This window comes from Myodes glareolus, chromosome 8 (assembly GCF_982192425.1).
Source record: "Myodes glareolus chromosome 8, mMyoGla1.1, whole genome shotgun sequence".
NCBI classification, from domain to species: domain Eukaryota; kingdom Metazoa; phylum Chordata; class Mammalia; order Rodentia; family Cricetidae; genus Myodes; species Myodes glareolus.
This window is the reverse complement of record NC_142033.1, coordinates 94,964,751-94,980,077: the sequence shown is the minus strand read 5'-3', so window position 1 is coordinate 94,980,077 and position 15,327 is coordinate 94,964,751. Positions and strand designations below refer to the sequence as shown.

General features: G+C 44.5%; 1 long non-coding RNA gene across 1 annotated transcript in view; it reads left to right on the top strand.

Annotated features, from left to right (window-relative positions):
- Positions 1–5,184: 5,184 nt before the first annotated feature.
- Positions 5,185–15,327, top strand: part of LOC125401168 (uncharacterized) — a 478,609-nt gene continuing 468,466 nt past the window's right edge. The window contains exon 1 of the long non-coding RNA XR_015738615.1: positions 5,185–5,334. This is a non-coding gene — a long non-coding RNA (uncharacterized LOC125401168). The remainder of the gene's footprint in view (positions 5,335–15,327) is intronic.

The following is a 15,327-nucleotide window of genomic DNA, read 5'->3' as shown; positions in this document are numbered from 1 at the left end:
ACCATGTTGATCAATTATAAATCACATCTAAGTTTTAGTTTCAGGTCTGTATACCCCTAATTTCACTCATTTCTTCTATTCTGTCTTATTAAACAATTTCTTAGTGCACATGTGTATTTTAAGATGGGCTTAACATAATTAAAGGACATTGAGCTTATAATTCGTGATCCTAGAGAAGATAAATAAGAAGGTGAACCCAAAGAAAAACATATAGTCTTCCTCCTGGATATTGGAAGTAGACAAGATTGCCAGACAAAAGTTGGGTGCACGGGGGTGGGAGGGGTGGATGTAAGGGGAAATGGGTAGAGAGAAGGGAGAAGGGGAGGATTCGGGAGAGCTTGGGGGAATGGGATGGGTGGGATGGAGGATGGGTGGATATGGGAGCAGGGAAGTAAATATCTTAATTAAGAGAGTCATTTTAGGGTTTGCAAGAGACTTGACTCTAGAGGGGTTTCCAGGTCCAAGGAGAGGTACCCAGATTGTTCCTTGGGCAGCAGAGGAAAGAGTGCCTGAACTGGCCTTGTCCCATAGCCACACTGATGAATATCTTGCATATCACCATAGAACCTTCATCTGGCGATGGATGGAGATAGAGGCAGAGACCCACATTGGAGCACTGGACTTAGCTCCCAAGGTCCAAATGAGGAGCAGAAGGAGGGAGAACATGAGCAAGGAAGTCAGGACCACGAGTGGTGTGTCCACCCACTGAGACGGTGGGACTGATCTAATGGGAGCTCATCAAGGCCAGCTGAACTGGGAGTGATGGAGCATGTGATCAAACTGGATACTCTGAATGTGGCTGGCAATGAAGGTTGACTGAGAAGCCAAGGACAATGGCACTGGGTTTTGATTCTACTGCATGGACTGACTTTCTGGGAGCCTGGTTTGTTTGGATGCTCACCTTTATAGACCTGGATGGAAGGGGGAGGACCTTGGACTTCCCATGGGGCAGGGAACCCTGACTGCTCTTAGGATTAGAGAGGGAGGGGGAGGGAAAATGGAAGCAGGGAGGAGGTGGAAATTTTTAGTAAATAAATAAATGAATAAATGAATAAATAAATAAATAAATAAATAAATAAATAAATAAATAAATGGATAAAATGGGCTTAACTTCCATAGTCCTAAGGACTGGGGAGAAGCCACCTTCCTTCACTGTACTTTGTCACCTGGCTATTACTACTGGGATTCAAATACAATCTGAACTTGGCATCTCTTTCACAGTCAAATATTCCTGGGTGCATGTGTGTAAGAGAGAGGGGTGTGCGTGTGCATGTGTACATGGCCCTGTTCATGAGTGTCGCAGCCAAGGTTGGTTGGCTGCAGGGATCTGCCTGTTTCTGCCTTCCCAGGGTTTGGATTATGGGTATGTGCTACCATGACTGGCTCTTCTTCCTGAGGGCTCTGGAAATCAGAACTGAACTTAGGCCCTTATGTTTGTGTAGCAATATATTGGTTTGACTACTTCCCTATTCCAAGATTCTCTTTTGAAAAAAAAATAATTCTTTAAAAATTTCATACATGCATGTGATGTATCTTGATCATATTCCCTACCCACCCCTTTTTTAAATATAAATTTTATTGTTAAAAATTTTGAATAAATAAAAACGTGACACAGCAAAATGATTTTCAATAACCCATACAATCTAATTTGTGCTTACACATACATACTCATGGGTGTGTGACCATCAGCGGAGGCATGGTCAACACACCAGGACTACATTGTTTTATTTACTTATTTCTCAATGTAATGTTTTGATTATCTGGGAATTTCATTTCATGCGCCCCATCATAGTCACTCCCTAGTCACCCCCCCTACCCGTGTGACATCCCTTAGCAAACGAAGTAAAAATAAAAATAAGAATTTAAGATTAAGGGGAAAAAAAACCCAATCCAATTTGTGTTATCTAGATACTGGCCAGAGCATAGTCAACATCTCAGTCCCTGCCCCTAGAGCAGAGTCCTTCCTGCCCACACTCCTGCTCGAAGTCATCAACTGTGGGGATCTACACTTCAGCATCACCATCACACTTTTTAAAGAGTTTTCTTAGGTGGCTTCCTGTCCAGGCTGTTACCTTTGGAGGGGGATTGAAGTAGGGGTAGGGCTTGTCACAGGAACCTTCCACGTCCCTCCCTCTAAACTATGCGGTCTGTAGTCATCAATATTGAAGCAAATGTGGCCTCCTTGCTCTTCACAGTGCCACATCTTTTAATGACCCCCTTTCCCAGCAGCCACCACCCATCCATTCCTCAGGCGAAGGCGAGGACTGGACCACACCTCTTTTCTCTACTGCGAATCCATGAAGGCACTGGTCCTGTCATGTTCAGAACCAGTCCTCTCCCACCTCTGGCTGTTAAAATTCTTTCACCTTTTCTTTTTGGATAGTCTCAGTGCCTTGTGAGGTGGAGTGTGACAGAGATGTCTCACCTGTAGGTGAGCACACCAGCCCTGTCCACAGTTCTTAATTCTCAGGGGATGACTTGAGTCTAATCCCTAGCGTAGCCATCTCCTCTCCGGAGTAATTTTCACAGAGCTCAAAGACAGTGCCTATGAGATTCTTGTCCTATGACGCACTGTTAGTTTTCCGTTCCCCTTCCCTCTCCCCCTCACATTTGACTTCATCTTAAGTCTTGAATAGGGAGAACGCTGTACCAACAATTGTTGCCTATCAGATGAGTCTAAAGCTTGGTGTTCGGAGACAGAGTGATTTGTTGACACATTCCATGGGTTCACTGGACAAGCTTTCTGCACAGGTAGTGGTGCCTGGAAGCACTCCTGCCTCGGCATTCAGCTCTTGCCTGGGCCTCAACGCATTGACTCTCCTCCTCATGGTCACTCTCTCTAGCACGTTAGTGTAGACTTGCTTAACTCACAGTGGCTGGATTCCAACAGGGCAAAGTCCCATACGCAGGTGTCTATCATTTGCTCACCCCACATTTCCTACAGGCTTGAACAATTCACACAAGCAGACTGTCACCCGGGAGGACTGTAAATGACTGTAAACATGAGAGGTCTGTGTGAAAAGTTAGGCGCCATCATCATAACAGTCTAAGTCACTAAGAGGAGAACCCAGCTATGTAACTCTTCCTAAGGTTTTCAATATAAGTCCAAGGAAAGCGTGGTGCTTGATTAACACTTTATTAGGAATGTAGAGAGTGCTATTCACTGATAAGGATAGAAGGTCACATATGTAGATCTATGTGTGACTCTATGTGGCGAAGGAGACAAGAGTTTGGAATGGTAAGAGTAGCTCCAATTGCTCCTTTAATTTCCAGAGCAAACCTGATTCACAGTCAGCGATGCAGGAAATCAACCTTAGACTAGACAGGAAACAAGGTGTCAGTGCAAAAACAAACAAATAAGAAAACAAACACAATGGACCAGCAATTATCCACATACTATCAAAGTCATTAGATAAATCAATATAGTATTCTCATCTAAGTAAAAAAGTTATGGTGCCTTAAGATTAACTTTTCTGAGATACTAATTCTTCCATGTACTTAATATATTAGCCCTATATTAAAGAGTTTTGAAGTTCAAGCATTTCATATTTGACACCAAGAGAAGAACTTTCCTTGGGGGAGGGAAAATGATTATGAAGCTATGTTTCATAAGGCTTGATTTAAGGTAGAAATTGGAGAACATGCAAAAATCTGGTGAGATACAGTGAAGAATCATAGTTTTTTTTTTCTCTTTGGGAGCCCATCAATCAGCTCCTGCCTAGCTATTGGCCATTCAGTTTTTTATTAGACCAATCCAATAGTTTAAGCATTTAAGCAGGCAAAGTAATCCAGCTTTGCAGAGTTAAACAAATACAACATGAAAGAATGCAACATAACTTTGCAATAGTAAACAAATACACCACAGTATAAACGAATGGAATACATCTTAAACTAATACTCCACAACAAAGAACATCACAAACGGGTTAAAAAAGAGATTCCAACGTCTGATGAACTTATCTGAAAGAATATATTAAAGATCATCTGTGCTTGGGGGGGGTCCTCCTTTCTTGACAATATGATTTTGTCTGCTTTATAGTCTGAATGCTTAACTTCCTGTTAATTGGTCATAGGGTTACACAAGGAATGCTAATGGCCAACAGTGTAAACACACTCATTACCCATTTGTCTTGACTGGATCAGGTGGCTCTTTTACCCGTCTAACCAATACATCACGTCACCTGTAAACATCTGGTCCAAACTCATGGAGTATTTGAGAGTCCTCTACACAACAAAGAAAAATGGACAAAGCACTAACTTCTCATAATGAGACTAATGTAGTAATGACATGTGGCAGTTTTTACTGCGAGATGTAGGTCACTTTCAACTGTCCTTAATCGGGAATTCAAACACGGAAACATTTTGGTCTCAACTTTGTAGTTATAAATAGAAGTGAGATCTGGAGACTAGCTTTTTGGATAAAGGAGGCCACAACCCCAGATTTTGTTTCAGAGCCTCTGATCCTCATTATCAATCTGCCTAAACAAAATCATGCCTGTATTAACCATAGTCAAACCTGGTACCAATATACCTTTAACGAGAGATATGTAACGGGATCTTAAGTCTTTCTTCCAGGACTTACATAGTTCCTTAAAGTTTTAATCTCAGTCTATACTTGGGCATTTAGTGTCATAGGCCTGAGTCCTATTACAAATGGCAAGCTGAGTCCTCAAACTCTGGTGGAGCTTTCCATGGTCTTGGTGCTAGTCTGCATTCTGTTTCTATGATGGAGTTGAAGTGGCTCCAGTAGGCCACCTCGAGTACCGAGTGACTATGTGCCCCTTGGTGTGGTGGTGGCTCTTCAGCAGCCCTACCACAGCCGGGCAAAACTTACATTTGAGGTTTTCGAAGTAAACCAGAACCTATTGCTTCTGCTTAGTCCACATATGCCAGAGAGCTTGGATGGCTGAAAATTTGGCGGGAAGACAGGGGTGACCAGAGGGGCATCTTCTGGCACTTTCTTAGGAGGTTACTCTCCTGCGTGAGGGAGGGCGAGATGCACCCTCCTCCTCCTCCTTTAGCAAGTGCACCTCAGCCTGAGATTTGGGGATCGCCTCACCTGTATTTACAAAACCCACCACCGTACTCCCCACCCCGAGCACCGGGCTGCCTCGCCTTCCACAGCAAGCCGCTGCGACGACGGACGCGGGCGAGCTGGACGGACCGAGAGGGGAAAGACAGACAAATAGGCGCGAGCGAGCGCCGGGACCGGGCAGCGGGGAGCGCGAGCGCGGGACGAGCGCGGGTTCAATTAGCGAAACAAAGCAATCATGGCGGAGCAGGCACACCGGGCTGCGCGCCCCGAGGACTCGGCGACCGCCCCGCGCCCTGGCCGGTAAGTGACGCGGCGCCACGCGGCCTCCGCGCTCGCTCCCGCCGCCCGCGCCCCCGCGCCGCCCCCGCCTCCGCCCCGCGCAGCTGGCGCCGCCGCCGCGAGGCCGTGTGACCGCGGGTGGCCCCCGAGCCCTCCGCCTCGGCAGGGGCCGGCCCGCCGCGCGCCCTCCCCGCGACCCCCGGCCTGGCCCCGAGCGGCGACCCCGCGACCCGCCGAGCGCCCGCTGCGAGCGGGGTAGCTGCGCTGGGCGGCCTGGGACCCCACTGCAGCATCCCTCGGGCCTGCATCCCCGCCTCCCGCCTCAGCTCTGGCCCCTCCGGTTCCCCTCGCTCCCCTCGTCCCCCAGACCGCCTCGGGCGGGAGTGGGTGCAAAGTAGTCACCTCCCGCTGGCCAATCGAGGCGTGACTGCGCCCTCGCCTTTGTGGCCCCAGGGCTCACTTTCCCCACTGGACAGAACTCTTGCTGCTACCCAGGCTCTTAGGCTAGTGTCTTTGTGACGAGGTTGGTACAGCCCTTTTAGAAGCTAGGAAAACAAAGGCGACACGTAGGGGAAAACACAGGGCAATGTTACCAACAACAGAGGGGCTTTCTGTGTTCTCAGAGAAGCTGGTTTTCTTTGAGAAATCCATCAGGCATTATGAGCATGTAACTGACAGAGGTCCTGTTTAGAGATGAAAAGCAGTCCTTCCGTCGTCCTTCAAGGGCTTCTCAATTTTCCTGTCCACAGGAACCTCTCTCTTCCTTACTATTTACTGGGTCTGGTTGCTTGCCTTTTCTCGTCTTCTTGTTTGGCCTTTTCAGGACCTTAGTTAATATCGGACCTGTCTTTGTGGTATTTGGGGAAATCACAGTAGGGAATGTCTGCTGGGCAACTGTTTTCTTACATCCATCCATCCATACATCTTACATGCATGCTGTGGCGTCACAGTGCTGACAGGTTACCAACAGACACTGCAGATTATGGTGCAGTGAAATGGTTTATCATCTAGAAAGGAAATGCTGATGACATTAAAATAGTCTTGTATTATCATAGCAGTTGCATATGGCTCTTTACAAATATAATCCAGTGGAATTAATAATTTGTTTCTGCTGGGGATTGAACCCAGGGCCTTGTGCGTGCTAGACAAGTCACTATCACTGAGTCACACTCCCAGACCATAAAGATTTTAATCATAATTTTTATAATACTTCTTGATGGCCCACCTGGAATGAGACATAGACCATTTTTTTCTTCTCTTAAAAGAGACAAAGCCCTACTTTTTCTTGAAAGTGTCAAAAATTGGCAATCGTGATTCATTTAACGGATTAACATGTAAAGCCCAGATAAACGGTGAGCAAAGTGACACACTTCGAAAGCTTCTCCCCAACTCACTCCCTCTTTGGAAGAGCAAGATGGTTTGCTTCACAGTGATTGGTTGACTGGCTCAGCCCTTACCTTACCAGCCTGCCTCTCAGTTCTTTTTTGGCCCACAGTCATTTTCAACACTAAGACGTATTTTCTCCGAAAGGGACAGTAACGGACCAGGTAACGCACCTTAGCTCACGCAGCCTAGGACTTGCTGGGGACAACAGTTTGGTGAAGACAGCACATGCTTGTTTTTCACAGTCATGTGGACATAAGGAAAACAAAGCCGCTGCTTCCTAAGGAGCTTCTACCAGATGCTTCACACCCCAGCGAGATTCCATTACTCAGTAACCCTGAACTCATTCTCATAAATGGATTTTATGTTGACTTCCTGCTCATACTGGGTCAGAGATCGTCATCCTGGGAGGAAGTGCATTGGCTTCTAAAGTGACGTTAGTAGAGACAGAAAGATCAGCTTTGGGATTATAGATCTTGCTGCCCCATTACGGGTCAGTAAATTAGTAGACTACTTGAGTTGACACTTCTGATCCCAGCTTAATGGGTTGATTAACTTATGTCTGCTGTCTTCATTATGGGCTATTAGCACATTGTTAAACTGGATCTTAGACTTAGGAGTTGTTTTTATGTTTACTTTTTGGTTACTGAGGTTAATCAATATTCATTATAGTTTTACTTTTTTTGAACTGAGAGGCTAGTTAGACCCTTCTTTAAAGAAATTCAATACATTTATGAGTTGAGGTTGCAAAACTGTCTGCTGATGAATTTACAACATGCACAAGGATACACAGCAAGAAGTGGCATCATGAGAAGGAAACATACAAATGACATATGCATGTTAAGGGCTTCTTGCTAGTAACCGGTACCGCTACTCTGTTACCTTTCTGTGTGCATTTCAGTGTTAGGCACACTAAATCATGGCATCCAGACCTCCATTGATGGCTTGTGTAACTTGCTAGCTTGGTATAGTTAAAACCTGAGCTTTGACCACGGGAACGTGTGCGTCTCAGGTGCTAGTGAAGAACATTTTTGTGATCTGCATAGCTTAGAAATCAGCCTGCAGACTGTATTGTTAAATCCACACACCATGTCATCTTTTCTTGGCTTTCCTGAAGTTTGAAGCACATTCCAAAGTCATTGTCATCCTGGTGATTTGGGAATCATCAGTAATCTTTATTTAACCTCACCAGTTGGCAATTGATATATTAATAACATTGAGGAAATGACTAGAGAAGCTTGAAACTTATCTACTCAGACATGCAATTCATTCAGAGGTGTGTACACTGATTCAGATGGAGCTTCATCAGACCTGAAGTGGCTGGCTGGCAGGGACTGACAAAAACCAAAACAGCCAGCAAAAATCGAGTCAAACCCAAGAATCGTGATAAGGAACTTCTACCAGACATGGGCTCACTCCTTACCTTGAGATTCACAGCCAATTCCCAGTCCTCCTTTGGGGGACTGGAAAGCTGAGTTCCTTCTGAAGTCATGCATGCATCTCTTAACCCGTCACATAATTGAGTGAGTACAGGGTTCAAGCTCCTTTAACTTGAAGGGAATTAGGATATTTTTATGTATTTAAAACCAAGACTTAAAAAAACGATCAAAAAAGTCAAGGAATGATGCTCCAGATCATGGAAGGTTTCTGTATTTTGTCAGAGATGATGAATGCCCTGACTGTAGGGCTAGGATGCAGACCAGACTGTAGGAGATCAAGGAGGAGGAAGATGGTCAGAACCCTAGAGTAGATCATTGTAAACAACGAGGAAGATATTATCCAAAGGTACTAAAGCTGAAAAACAAATCTCAGTCACAGGACCAAGTTTCAGAGAAAACACAGTCTTAGTTAACACAGAATAAAAATAGCATCAGGTACGTTTCAAACTCGACAGCAAATAAAATTTGTGAGAGCACCTGCTTTGAAACGCAGGCACATTTGGTGATGTTGAAAGTCTGCACCAATAGCTCATCCTCTTGAGTCATCTTCTGTAGTTATTCAGGGACAAGTGACCCCAAGGCTGAGGTCTGCCCAGCTCACCAAGCTCTACATACACCGATTATTTTGGGTTGTGAAGGGTTTGGAGTTCATGCTGGCTTGAAACTTACTGTCCTTAGTGCTTTCTTTTACCTCTGTTTCGTTTTTGTAAGCCTCGCCGAAATGTGTGTGTATAGCAACTCAGCCATTCTACAAATCATCTTGATGTTTGGGGATTTGTTTGTCTTTGGCAATCTGGTACCATCTTTGCAAAGGTAGAGGATATACTCTAAGAGACTCTTCTTTGAAGTATCTGCTCACCGCCACCAGAGCCAAGAGCAATGCTTCGTGTTCTGCTCTGCCAATCACTGACCTGAATCAGTTTTCAAATTTGTGGTGTGTAAATGTAAGGGAGTTATTGAAACTTTGTTGGCAAGAGCTTACTAAGTCTGTGTATTTTCTGAGGAAAAGGAGAAAGAAAAGCAAGATATTTGGCCTTATCAGATGGCAATCTGCAGACGGATTTAAAAATATAAATTTAGTTTAATTAAAAATAAGAATTTTAACTAATTGCTGACTTTGTGGTAAGCTCCATGCTTAAGGAAAGGCTGTGAGGAATGATATGGGCCTGCAAAAGCAATTGTCTTCCCGGTATTCAGTTCTGCCTACCTCAGAGGCAGTGGTGTGAACACTGTGGCCAGAGGCGAGGCAGGGTTCAGAGGAGCAGCAGGTTGCGCCATCCCTGACCCTTGGAAGCACCTCAGAGTTGGCACAGCCTCTGGTGGAGGGAATGTTCTGCAGCTCAGGGACTAATAGCACTGAGCTGAGAGGCCCAAGCCCCTGCTTCACTTGGCCTTCTGTTCCATTACCAGCAGGACACAGGCTCAGAACCAGGAAGATGGTGAATCAGGGCCAGCAATATTCAGAACGTGACATTGAAGTGTGCGCGGAAGGGCTCTGCTCTTACTTCTGAATGCCTGTAGCTTACATAGCGGTGATAGACTCAAACCTGTAGAGAATTCTGCTCCCTCAGGGGAATGATGTCTCTGTTATGCATGATTCATGTAAAGAGGTGAAGCCAGCTTGGCCGCAAAGATGAGGTGGATGGGACAGAAAAATGTAGCAGATGATAGTGTAGCAATCCGAGAAAACTGTAGATTTCCACTGCACAAGCATCTGTGGCACAGCACCCCAATGGCGTGTGATTTGGAAGCCGCTTCATGCCCAAATGGAACCGTGTAGCCAGGATTCCATATTTCCATCATGGCACCAAAAGTTACTTTAGCTTATGTAGAATTAACATGTCAAAATTATGGTGAGATTTTAAAATTCAAGAATATATATGTCTACAACCTGCTTGTCATGGAGCCTTCCTTCCCAAATGAAAGCTTCTAAATACAGCTGTGTTAAAACTGAGCACCGGGAAATGGTCTGAGTTTGGAAAGCATCGTTCTACTTCTGACTGCTTCAGCCTTCTTTACCCCAGTGCATTTCTTTAATGACTTCTTAAGGTATTATGTCAAATTTAACATAGTTAACTTCTGGTTAACAAAACAAAAGGAGTCAATATGAAACCTCTTTGCCATACCATGCTTCATTGAAGAATGTAACATGTATGAAAGAAGTAACTTGACCCTAAGACTGTCTGTCACACTGTCAAGAGTACATGGAACTTGTGTCGAAAATGTAGATGAACATCTTAAAAACTTAATATTTTTTCTCTATTTATACTTCTCTCAGGTACCATAGTATAACGGTTAACACTCTAGACTTTGCAGAGATTCAAGTTCAAAAAATTAATTTTTATTTTTGTTTTGATGCTTACCTTGGAAAGTTTAGTTGCCCATAAGTTGAGTTCTATATATGCATTTTTATTATTTTATAGAAAATAAATTATAAATGTTGTGGCATAAGAAAAGCACCATTTTTTAGATTAGGACTTTAATACCTGTTTCATTTTACTTAAGCCAAGGTATAATTGGGTCTGTGTTTGGATCCGAGGGTTCTAGGGAGTTAGGTTTCTAAACATCATTCACACTCCTTGGTACATGCTAGCCTTTCCTCTGTCTTCAGAGCCAGTGATGCAGCAGTGTTGCATCTTTCTGGACCACTCTTCCATGTCCTATCTCCTAAGTACATCTGGGAGAGACTCAGTGCACATAAAGCTTCTCAGTATTTGATTGATCACGTGTGGGTTGGTGAGGATTGTCTCGTTTCATAGTTATTAACTTGAGTTACATTTACAGAGTGCCATTACCATATTTGAAGTGTTAGGTTTCCTGTTGATGCGCTGTGAGGATGTGGACACTTGTTGGGGACTACAGTTCTATCCCATCTTTACCGTTTCTCTCCTAATGATTCTAGTGTGGGTATCTATAGAAGCAGAGATTGAAACAAAAATGCCAGGGTCGCAAGTTTCTTTGTGAGTAACATTGAAATTACTGACTGGTGAGGAAGTAAGATAGGGAAGGAAGCCACAGAAGGCTGTAATAGCAATTGGGACACTGAAGCTTCATCCTACTGGGGGATGCTGGGGGAGAGTGTGGGATGCGAGTCTAACAGAATGGAGAGAATGGCATTTGTTCTCCACGTCCTTGCTGGTTCACACTGCTTCCCCTCTCTGGCAGCTTCTACTGGCCCTGCACATGCGCCAACCGTGTTCTCCCAGGCAGGCTAAAGACCTTAGGCAATGATCATAGGTGTTTACAGTGAGTAGTTTTCACATGAAGGTGTGAGGGCAAGTTCGTGTCAGATTTTGGGAGACAAGTGGATTGATTTACTCATCTCCTAGTTTTAATTCTTCGTCATGTTTTACTTTCATTTAATGTCCCAGCATTCCTTTGAGAGTCCCCTCTTTCTAGTGCTAGAGGCCTCTCTTGCCCCAGTCTACAGATCTCTCTCCCACTCTCAACTGTACTATATTGGGCCTCAAAATATGCTTTTTCTGGAACACAATGCTAAGTGTCATACAAAACAGACAAGCAAACAGAAGTCTTCATTGAATTCCCATTAACTATAGTCGAACTTCAAAGAAAGTGCTCAGCCGAGCCCCCGGGGTTTTCAATTCTGGCCCCAGAGACCTGGTTTTTGTGTCACCTCTGAGCTTCTGTGGTCCCATGTGTGACAACTCTACCCCACCCCCGCGGAGAGCCTGTGCCTGCTGCCTCTGCTTTGTTGCTGGGATGCTAGCACTCTTCACCTGGACCACGTCAGGCTCGCCACCCCACTCCTCATTACTCATCTTGTGACTATTTTTGAACCCATCTCGTGCTTTTCTGTGCTCATACTTCCGATCATAGAGCCTGCTTTGCAGGGCTAACGATCTCATCTCTGCCATCCTTGAAGGTGTAGGTGAAACCTTTCCTGTCTTTATTTGGGTTTCCATTTGCCCATCCCAGCTGGAAGTGAGGCATCTCTCGCCTCTGAACTCTTTAAAGCTATTTTAGCTTTTATTATTTTTTTTGTTCATAATGTTAGCTATCATTTCATAGAATGTAAGCTAAATCTTCTCAGATTGGTTTCAATGTCTCTGACGGAAACAGAATGTCTTCCTCCCCCTCATTAGATCTATGAATGCCTTTCTTACAAGGGGGTGGCATTCCAGTTTTGTGTGGCTGTATTTGTAAAACACAAATAATCTGTTTTGGATAAATATGAACAACATGACAACTGTAAGGGAAGTGAATGTGTATTATAGTGCCGCTCTCTACTCCAAGGCCCTTGAGTGGAAGGATGAAAGCAAGGAATTCTCCTTCTCGTTCATTCAATCAAGGAGGTAAAGAGAGAAAACCAACACATTTAAAACCAAAGCTTCCTGCAGCTTAGTCTGGAAGTCAGGATGTTTCTCCGTGCTGAGCGTATTCAGAGAGAGAGATGTTGAGAACCGAAGACCTTCGCCTTTTCAAAACCAATGAAGGACAATTTAAAAGTCTTCAGAGTTTCTCATTTCGACATTTTAAATTTCCAAAAGTAATTTTCAAAAGAACCCAGGGTAGAACTCCATTTGGAATCCGAGAAACATGCAGTGGTTCCTCGAAGGCTGGCTTTAATCTTCTCCATCTGAGACAAATCTCTGTTTTCATTTTGATGCCAGGAGTCATAACGGTAAAGGTGGCCTGGAGAAGCTTGTGAAGCATGCAACAGCCAATGAGCTGGTATGGTACTGGCATACCTGCACTCCAGGGCCTGGGACGTGGTGTGCGTGCGTGCGTGTTTGTGCGTGTGTGTCCATGCATGCGTGTGTGCTGGAAGTTGTACTTCACATTACTGTTGACCTAGCTGTTCGAGCCAGCCAAACTTTCATACTGCTGCCAGAGAAAGAATATATTTATCTGGTGGTAGCATCGTTTGCTTATTCCTGACCTCACTGACACCAGTCAGTTGAGCTAATCGTCAACATATGATGTTTACTATTGTACAGTTCTCAGCCCTGGACGTCTACAGGGTGCTTGGACCTCACCTGCAGATGTCTCAGAAGAATTGGCCGGGCTGTGTTGTGAAAGTAATGTCAGATAACTCCAGTGAGGTGAGCTGGACGGCTGTGCTCCCGTCCGCCCTCTGTAGGCTGACATAGACACGGACATGGGGGGGCTGTAGAGCTTATAGATCATGGGTACAGAAACCATTTGCTCTCCAATCGCAGGCAATTTAAGAGCTGAGCAAGCAGATCTGGCAGTATTAAGAGAAATGGCTCCCATCCATATGACACGAGTAACAAGTGAATTTCAGTTCCCCTGACTGCTCGACCATAGTCCTTCCTATTTAAAGTGTGGTTCTCGGGCCAGTAGTGCCACTTGAGAGCTTATTAAAAATGCCGAGTGTCAGGCTGTCCTCCCGACCTCTTGAGTCAGAGTCTGTTTAAAGAACTTCCACAGACGACTTGCAGTCACAGTCTTTTGAGAAACGCCAGTCTTTACCTTTGCTTTAACTGCCGTGTTTGAGAGCCTTCCCCGAGTCTCCAGAGTTTAGCACAGTAGCCTGGGACAAGATGTGTAACTGTTGTGTTTTGGAATGCATTTTGGCTATGATGTGATGTGTTCGATATGTCTTCAAAGTACTCTTCAAGTGTATGGACTTGCTTATGCTTGCTGTATATGTTCAACATTGCAACGTCATGAACTGCAATTGAGCACTTATTCGATACTGCATCTGTGACTGAAGGAGTAGTCGAGACACTGCCTAGGGTCTCACCATCTGGTTAATGAAAATGGCCAATAGAGAGATGCGACAATATTGTGGGGTAAAAGTCACAAGGAGAAAGAGCTTTTGTGGCTCAAGAGTACGGGGTGTTTGTGGTGAGAGCGTGGAGGAGGAGGAACACTGAGTGCAGACTTTGGCATCACCTTCGGATTTTAAGTTCAAGTAAAAATAAAGAGGACTGCAGATGGTGTCGAGGAGTCAGCCGAGTGGTCGAGTCAGAGGGATGTGGTCAGGGGCGAGCGGCTTGAGCAAAAGCCTAGCGTGCAAACACCTCACTCCGTGTACCAAAATAGAAGGGAAGCCACACTTAGGCGTGGGTGCTCTGATGGTCCATAGAAAGATGGTCTTGTGCAGGGCAGAAAAGAGACATGATGAACTTCTTATCCCCCGGGCTTCAGAAGTAGAGGAAATAGTTTTTCAAACAAGAGGAACGTCCAGACACAGCGTTGAAGCAGGAATTATTGGTAAACTCCATAAGTACTGCAGGCTAGAATGTGGTGGTCCTGGGGTTGTGTTCATTTGGTCCATTTCTTTACACATTCAATGACAGTCTAGTGCCGAGAACCAGCAAGAAAAAAACATCCCCGTAGTCCAGAGAGAGGCAAAGAGTTCTGTAACCTGACAGGAATGTTCTCTTTGAGAGGAGATGGTCCGAGATGATAACCAGTAGCCACATGTGACTGCAGAGCTCCCGAAATGTGGCTAGTCAACCTGAGTTGTGTTCAGTGGTCAGGACACTAGATTTCAAAGACATACAAAAACTTCAATTTTTACATTCATTACTTAGGGCAATAATACTTTGACTACATTGAGAGTTCATATTAAAATATAATCTTATTAAAATAATAATACTACATATTAGAATTAGTTTTACCCTTTACTCTTTGAGTGTAGCTACTAGAAAGCTAGCGATTGTGTGTGTGGCTCACTTCGACTTCTGTGGGCAGGCTACTTAAACAGAAAGTTACTTTCAAGTAGTAACTTTTACTCCCACCCTAGAAACTCCCAATTCAGTATGTGGCTCCAGGTAACCTAGCAGTGGTTTGGGCTTTTTAATGATTGTGCAAAATTGGAGGAAGTCAGACAACAACTGAAGAATCTCCTTTCTATAATATTTAAGTTTTTAAAATTTTCCTCTTACTCGCAAACGGTCTTGCAGGTGTTTTTATTGCATGGATGTGCAGGTATGGGATGTGCACATCTCTTTTCCTCTAAAGCCTGAATAAAATGCTATTGTCAAGCACACCCCCTCTAATGTGCCTTATGTGACATACACTAGGTGGCAGAGAGCTTTAGGTTCTGTTTTCAGTTTGGTGCAGATGTGAAGGCTCCAGTTAATGAGAGCGTTGTGTGAGTGCTTGTGTTTCGGGACGAAAGGCTCCCGGAATGTGCCTTGGAGCTTTAAGATAAATTCTGCACAGGGAATCAGGTGACATGTTCAAATTAACTGTGGCC